Source organism: Salarias fasciatus, assembly GCF_902148845.1.
Source record: "Salarias fasciatus chromosome 23 unlocalized genomic scaffold, fSalaFa1.1 super_scaffold_20, whole genome shotgun sequence".
In the NCBI taxonomy this organism is placed as follows: Eukaryota; Metazoa; Chordata; class Actinopteri; order Blenniiformes; family Blenniidae; genus Salarias; species Salarias fasciatus.
Window position 1 is genome coordinate 7,008,687 of NW_021941230.1, and position 8,172 is coordinate 7,016,858.

The window sequence follows — 8,172 nt, forward strand, 5'->3', positions numbered from 1 at the left end:
TTTAATAATGTCTAATAATGTGTGAACACCCCTGGCGTTCGCATCGGCTGCATCACGGAATTAGACGAAAAGATGATAATGTGCTGTGGGATTTCAGCTTCATTACACAGTAAAAGACAAAAAAAGAACAATATCGTCAACTTGCCATCGGTATCGGCCGATATTGACTTCGAAATTTGCAATCAGCTGAAGGGAGCCTTCTGTTTACGACGTTTGCTAATGGGTTACGTGCACGTGTGTCGACCTCTGCCTGAACAGAAGCAGCAAACTCAATGCACATTTGCTTTCCCCCCCCAAAAAAATAAAGTTTTTTCTTTTTTTCTTTCTGCATGACTTACTTAATTGATGTAATTACTCGCTCCATTTCACTTCGCAATCTAAACTTCCTCTGAGTTGTAGCGGTGCATGAAGGGGGTAAAGACTTTAATGGTGTCCGTGGGTTGGCTGAAGCTCCACTGAAGAATATAAAAAAATTTGTTTTTTAATGCTAAAATCTGCAGATGAGTTTCCAAAGTGCTTCTTTACGCAGATGTATTTTTGTCAATGAGGAGGAATAATCTCACTAGGCCAGCGGAATGATCATCCACTCGTAAGTATTTAATTCCTGTATAAATCACCTCTAAAATGCCCTTGAATGCACATCTCCATCTTGTCGAGATCACAGAGAATCGGTGATCTTCACTTTTGTCTAGAAACAATCCTGAAACCATCTTAAAACACTCCAACACTCAAAGTATTCCCAAAAACATACACTTAACAATTCACAACCACTCCCTAAACACTTATAAAACACCCCACAAAAAATAAATAAATAAATAAATAAATAATACTCAAACATTCCTAAAACACTTACAAAGCAACCACTCCTAAAACATGTCTAAAAACTTCAGAAATATTCCTGAAACACCCCCTAAAACAAACACTCCAGAAACAATCCTCTTGAATCCCCTTAATATACTCCTGAAACCGTTTTAAAACACTTCTAAAACTACGATAAGAGACTACTAAAACACCTCGAGAGCATTCTTGAAAAGCCTCTAATACAAACAATCTTAAAACACCCCTCCCCTCATCCCCTAAAACACTCCTGGAACACTAATAAAACACTTTAAAATCACTTCTCAAAAAATCCTCAAACACTCTTGAAATACCTCTAAAACACTCACAAAGTAAAAAAAAAAAAAAAAAAAAAACCACTGAAAAAATCTTAAAACACTCCTGAAACACTCCTAAAACTACCTTAAGATACTTCTGAAACACTGTGATGACACGACTGAAATACTCCTGAAATTCCCAAACACTCCTAAAACAACCCCTTAAAGACCCCTAAAAGACAAATTACTCCCAAAACACCCCAAAAAAACTCATAAAACAGTCTTAAAACACTGCAAAAACAGTAGTACAACACCCTCAAACAGCCCAAAACCCCCCTAAAGCAGTCCTCAAACACTAATAAAACAATCTCCAAACTGTCTTAAAACACCCATAACACCCTAAAAAAACCCTAAAACAGCCCAAAGCACTCCTAAAACAGTGCTGAAACACTACTAGCACTCTCAAAACAGTTCTAAAACATCCTAACACCCTAAAACAGTCCTAAAACACCCCCAAACAGTCCAAAAACATCCTTAAGACCCCATAACCACTCCCAAAACAGTTCTAAAACACCCTAACACCCTAAAACAGTCCTAAAACACCACCAAACAGTCCAAAAACACACTTAACACCCCATAAGCACTCTCAAAACAGTCCTACAACACCCTAAAATAGTCCTTAAACAACCCTAAAAAACCCTATACACCGTAAAACTGTCCCAAAACACTCTCAAAACAATCCTTAAACAGACCTAAAACACCCTAAAATAGTCATAAAACACCCCCCAATCAGTCAAAAAAACACTATTAACACCCCTTAAACACTCTCAAAACAGTCCTAAAAAACCCTAACACCCTAAAACAGTCCTTAAACTCCACCGAACAGTCCTAAAACACTCTTAACACCCCTTAAACACTCTTAACACCCCTTAAACACTCTCAAAACAGTCCTAGAACACCCTAACACCTTAAAACAGTCCTAAAACACCACTGAACAGTCCTTAAACATCCTCAAAACAGTCCTAAAACACCCCCAAAACGGTTCTGCAACACCCTAAACTAGTCCTAAAACAACCCCAAAAAATCCTACAAACCGTAAAACCGTCCCAAAACACTCTCAAAACAGTTTTAAAACAGACCTAAAACACCCTCAAAAACAGTTATAAAACACCCCCAAACAACCCTAAACCATCCTCAAAACACCCCTAAAACACCCTGAAACTTCTTCAAGACAGTCCTAAAAACACCCTAACACCCTACAACACCCTATAACAGTCCTATAAAATTCCTAAAACACCCTAAAATAATCACAAAACACCCCCCAATCAGTCCAAAAACACCCTTAACACCCCTTAAACACTCCTAAAACACCCTAACACCCTAAAACAGTCATAAAACACCACTGAACAGTCCTTAAACATCCTCAAAACAGTCCTGAAACACCCCCAAAACGGTTCTACAACACCCTAAACTAGTCCTAAAACAACCCCAAAAAATCCTATAAACCGTAAAACCGTCCCAAAACACTCTCAAAACAGTTTTAAAACAGACCTAAAACACCCCCAAACAACCCTAAACCATCCTCAAAACACCCTGAAACTTCTTCAAGACAGTCCTAAAAACACCTTAACACCCTATAACAGTCCTATAACAGTCCTAAAACACCCTGAAACTTCTTCAAGACAGTCCTAAAAACACCCTAACACCCTATAACAGTCCTATAACAGTCCTAAAACACCCTGAAATAGTCCTAAAACACCACTGAACAGTCCTTAAACATCCTCAAAACAGTCCTGAAACACCCCCAAAACGGTTCTACAACACCCTAAACTAGTCCTAAAACAACCCCAAAAAATCCTATAAACCGTAAAACCGTCCCAAAACACTCTCAAAACAGTTTTAAAACAGACCTAAAACACCCCCAAACAACCCTAAACCATCCTCAAAACACCCTGAAACTTCTTCAAGACAGTCCTAAAAACACCTTAACACCCTATAACAGTCCTATAACAGTCCTAAAACACCCTGAAACTTCTTCAAGACAGTCCTAAAAACACCCTAACACCCTATAACAGTCCTATAACAGTCCTAAAACACCCTGAAATAGTCCTAAACAACTTTGAAAAACCCTAAATACCATAAAACTGTCTCAAAACACAGTTCTAAAACACGCCCAAACAGTCCTAAACCATCCTCAAAACATTTCTAAAACATGCTCAAAACAGTCCTAAAAACCCTAAAACAAGCGTTCGCCCACTCAGTGGCAGGTTTACAGTGCTGTTCAGCTTCCTCTGCCTTCTCGACCCTTCCAGCCACTGCTGCTCGGATTCCCTCTGTGTGTTTTCTCATCCGTGCAGTCGTCCGAAACATCACTCCGGAAGCCGACAGGTCACGCTCTGCTTTGACCCTTTCTGTTCCTTTTCACGCCACAGACTGCGACACTGACCCTCCCGCTACGCGCGGGGCAAAGTCCTGTCCTCGGCCAGCGGGAGGACGCCAACCCCCACCGAATCCGCTCGCCGTCAGGCACGTCGCGAAGCCCCTGAGCCGCGGGTATAAAACATGACAGTATCGGCAGGTCCCGAGATGTCATCCGCCCTCTGGACGGAGCCGGGATTCATGGCGACCCCGCAACGCCTCTGCCCGATGTTGCGCTGAGCGCTTGTGACACGTCGAACTGCGGCGGCCCGATAAGAAATAACCAGTGTCAGGCCGCATCTGCGCTTCAGAAGATTTAAGCCTGGACGGATGAGAGGAGGAGAGGCGGGAGGGGAGGGATGGAGCGCGGAGAGGCAAGAGGGCAGTCCAGCCATGATTCACCAGCCTTTTCAGAAACACACGCGCTACTGCGGCTTTTTCGCCGTCGATGTCCAGTTCACCGAGTCTTCCTCCTTTTCACTGGGTGTCCATGTCTGCTGGGTCCTCGAGGAACGTCCTGTTATTTTTTTTTTTTTTTCTTTCATCTGAATCCTTTCATGCCACAAAGAGACGGATGAGTGACTGAAAAGACGAGTGGATGGAAAGCTGACACGTGGATGTGAGTTGGAACGCCGCTTCTTGAGCTTTTTTTTTTTTTTTTTTTAATAATGTACCCTCTGATCAAAGAGATGTAGAGGTACAGCCGAGCGCTCGTCATTAGAGTCACGACTTTGGAACTTTTCAGATGTTTTTTGAAGTTGCGTTGCCGATCTTTTTTAGTGGTGACGGAACGTTCGCGACCCGCGGGGGAGGGCGGGAATGCGGGCAGCGCGACGGAGGGTCGAGGGTCTCGCTCTTCAGTGTTGCACATTAAGAGAAATCAGTTCAGGCTGTTTGGGTGTCTGATGAAGGCCCGTTTTTACGTTTTCGTTTCAGAAAAGTTCAAATGGCAATGTTTTGAAAGCGATGTCTGTTTCCATGAAAATGGCCGAAGACAATGTAGTTAGCATGCCAGGCCACTAGTGGGCGCTGTATTTTTTTTTTTCTCAAATGAAACCACACATGAGCAGAGAACAATATGCTAAAAATGTTAAAAATGGGAGAATGCGGACGCTTAAATGGATTATTATCATGGTGACTGTCAACTCTGAGAATCTGGACTGGAAGCTATGGCACTCTAGAGGAAAACATTTTTACCGTCCATCTACTGAGCAAGTACAAAACTATTTGTGTTGTTTTGCCGAGTTGCAGAATTTCTGAAAATTTCTTATGTTTCCACATATTTGGAGGGACAGCACTTCCGAAAAGTATCAATTTCAACCGTTTCCATGGAGATGGAGTCGTTGCATTTTTGAAAATTTGGGATTTCTCCTATTTATATGGAGACGGAGCCACGGAAGTGGATTTGTGTGATTTTCAAAGTGTTGCGTTTTGTCCTGTTTCTACGAAGACGGAGTTAGAGCACCTTCAAAAACTTGCTTTACCAGGCCTCTGAGAAGTTCCACCTTGGCAGCCATTTTCCAAAACTTGCATTGCATGCAGACCCCCCCAAAAGCCTGGGAACTTTTTCTGTTAAACGGAGCCTCTTGGAGCCTACCCATTGTGTTTATTGCGACGGTTCCTTCTTTCTTGAGTTGTGTCTGCAAGGGTTTCCAGCAAATCAGACACTGGGAGGGGGGGTCAGCTGCTTTGGAAGGCAGTTTGTGTGAGCGTCCAATCACAAATACGTTGAGAACCATTTTTCTGCAGTAAATTCTTCTTAATGTCACCAAATCAGAGACATATTCTTATTCGCAGGGCACCTGTTAAGCGAAAAATAAATAAAAACCCGCTTTGCCGAAGGTTGTTCATCTAATTTAACACAGAGTAAAACACAAGTAAACACACTTTGATGTTGTTGTGTTGGGGGGGGGGGGGTTGTGTGTGTGTTTCACCCCTTCCGCTGTGATGTTTTCAGACGTGGTGGACTAATGTGATTTTGAATGATGAGACGCGCTCAGCGTGTGTCCTAACACGCAGAGGGGGGGTTCCAGGTAGTCGTAGCAGTTAACCGGTGGTTAGTCTGAGCGCGTGAGCGCCGCTCCCCCGCGGCGAGCCGGGAACCTTCGGCTCGGCGGGGGGGCCGGGAGGGAAGGGAGGCGGAGGCGATGAGAATCGTGTGCTGCTCCTCAATTGTGTCATCAGCCTTGTAAGATGGGAGTTGGTGGTTTGAAAGAGTGTGTGACTCCGTGCAAGTCGGCGCAAAAAGCAAAAGCCTTAAATCGTGACTGAAAGTTGAGATAATTTTGGGTCCTGCTCGTTGAAATAGTGATTAGTGGAAGCAATTACTGTTCTCATAATGATCTACGGAGTTGATAGGACCCTCAGGTTTTAAAGACGCCTCTGTTTGAGTCTTACCGACTACTAAATGGCCGCACATTTATTTCCATGTCGCTAAATGCAACACAGTCGACTGACGGCTTTTGAAACCCACCAGTCCCACATGGTTTTCTTCACCTCTCTGACTGTATTCATGTTTTTTTTTTACTCCAGTTCTGAAATCAGTCGGGGCCTTCGAACTGAAGACTGTCGGGTTTTTCGTCCGTTAACCACACCGTCCTCTTGTTTGGGCGAACAAACCAGCCTCCATGTCAGGATTTCATCCTCCTATTGCCCAAAGTAGGCTTATAAACTGGCTCGCGTGTGCTTGTTGGTTTGTTAAATTACTTGTGGGAGTGAGGAGAAGGGAAGATTTCGGTGGATGTTCGGGTTGGATGTTATTCCAGGGGGGGGTTTGTGTCTCTGCAGAATCAGACCGTTGTGGGTTTTTTTTTTTTTTTTTTTTTTTAATGAGGATCCTGTTTATTAAGTCCACCCAGGGAGGCTGTGCAAGTACTTAGCATTTGCTCTCTAATTAGGAAAGCTAAACAGTCCCAATTGCTGAGGATCAACCATTAGGGGGGAGAGGAAGTGCTCAGCGTGGCCGTGCACGGGGAGGGGGGGGGGAGGCTTGCTGGGCTGAAATCTGGAAGAAGGAGAGGAGCGAGGGGGAGGCAAATAATCAAATCGCCGTCATTTCAAACAGTTGGTTTTAAATTTTTTTAGAGAGAAGCCAATCGATTTCCACAGTCTTAGCGATGATGAAAAGAGCACCAGATCCATGTGTGGGTGAACTGAACCGCAGTCCAAGTCATCACAAGTACTCCACCTAGTGTCCGAAGGAGGAACTTCTCAGTGTTCCTTCAAGGGGGGTTCATGTGTGAGGACTGTTTCGATGCTCTCCGCAGGTAATTCGTGGTCTCGGGCATCAGCTGGAGACACCTTTCTCGAGTGTGTGTGTGCGTCTGTGTGTGTGTGTGCGTGAGTCAGGAAACATTGCGATCCCAAGCCCCGTGTGCGCAGAAACAGGAGAGAGAGCCATGATGAGGATGTTGACACGAAAAACAAAAACCAGTCTGCCACAGCTCCTTCCATCAACACAATAAATGCCTCCTTGATTAGCCGTCATGCAGATTGCTGGTAATGTGCGAGAAGAAACGAGTGCTTTTTTAGATTAGGACCCTGATCAAATTTTCATAACTCAATTTCTTGTGGGAGAACTGGCAGGGACGTGTAAACTATGTGGATTGACTGTAATCAGCTTTCTTTGTCCACATCCATTTTAGTTTGAGTAAAATGAGTGCTGCTTTCGGCAGAGTATGAGGGAAAAAAAAAAAAAGAAGCCAAGGTTCAATAAAGCTGCCCGTAATTACTGCCTTTGTTATATAATTCACATATTCTTTGAAATTTTCCATCTGAATGTCCATCTAAAGCATCAGTCTAGTCTATTCTTTCCATTTTCATTCATTTACTTAAAGCTTTTTTTTCGCCGTGGTGGAGAAAAAGGTTGCTTTAATTTGATCATTGCAATTCAAAGCACTCCGTATTTTCCTCTGATGCTGACGGATATGTGCTTTGACTCACTCTAGCGCTGGGTCACACTTTTTTTTTGTTGTTTGAAATAGCTTTATTGAATTTGATTTTCCATCAGTAGCAGATGCAGCAAAGCAGCCTTACTGCATGATGGTGCTGTTGCCATGGTTTACAGTGATTGATCAGTATTTTAGGCCAAGACTACTGAGTCCTGTGCAGACTCGCAGTAACACACTCAGATTTCTGTCGCTGATTTTCCATCTCAGAGACTAAAGAAGAGCAGAAGTGGGCCCAACATGTAGCCTTGAGGAACTCCGCATGTCATTTTTTATTGGGAGTTCCTCAAGGCTACCTGTTGGGCCCACTTCTTGGGAGTTCAGACTTGAAAAGAACATAAAATTTCTTGTTCTCCCAGTCGGTCTATGATCGTCCGTGTCAAATGAAGCACGGAGAGCAAGGAAAACCAGAAGAAGGTCATTGAAGACTTTAACAGGGGCTTTCAGTAAAATCAATTTTCCATTTATGAGTGCAGCTTCATTCATTAATAAATCAGGTCGAGTTAAGTTCATTATTTAACTCGTTGAATTTCATCAAATTGCTCATCAAAAAGTCCAACATAAAGCTTGTGCTTTCTCCAATGTTTTCTCCGGCATTTGCTTCTAATAAAACCTCAAAGGTGTGTGAAGATTCGACACTAACCTGATATTTTAATGCGCCGTGCATCATCTTTCAACTAAATCTTTTCATGAGACAATTATCTAATTACTAA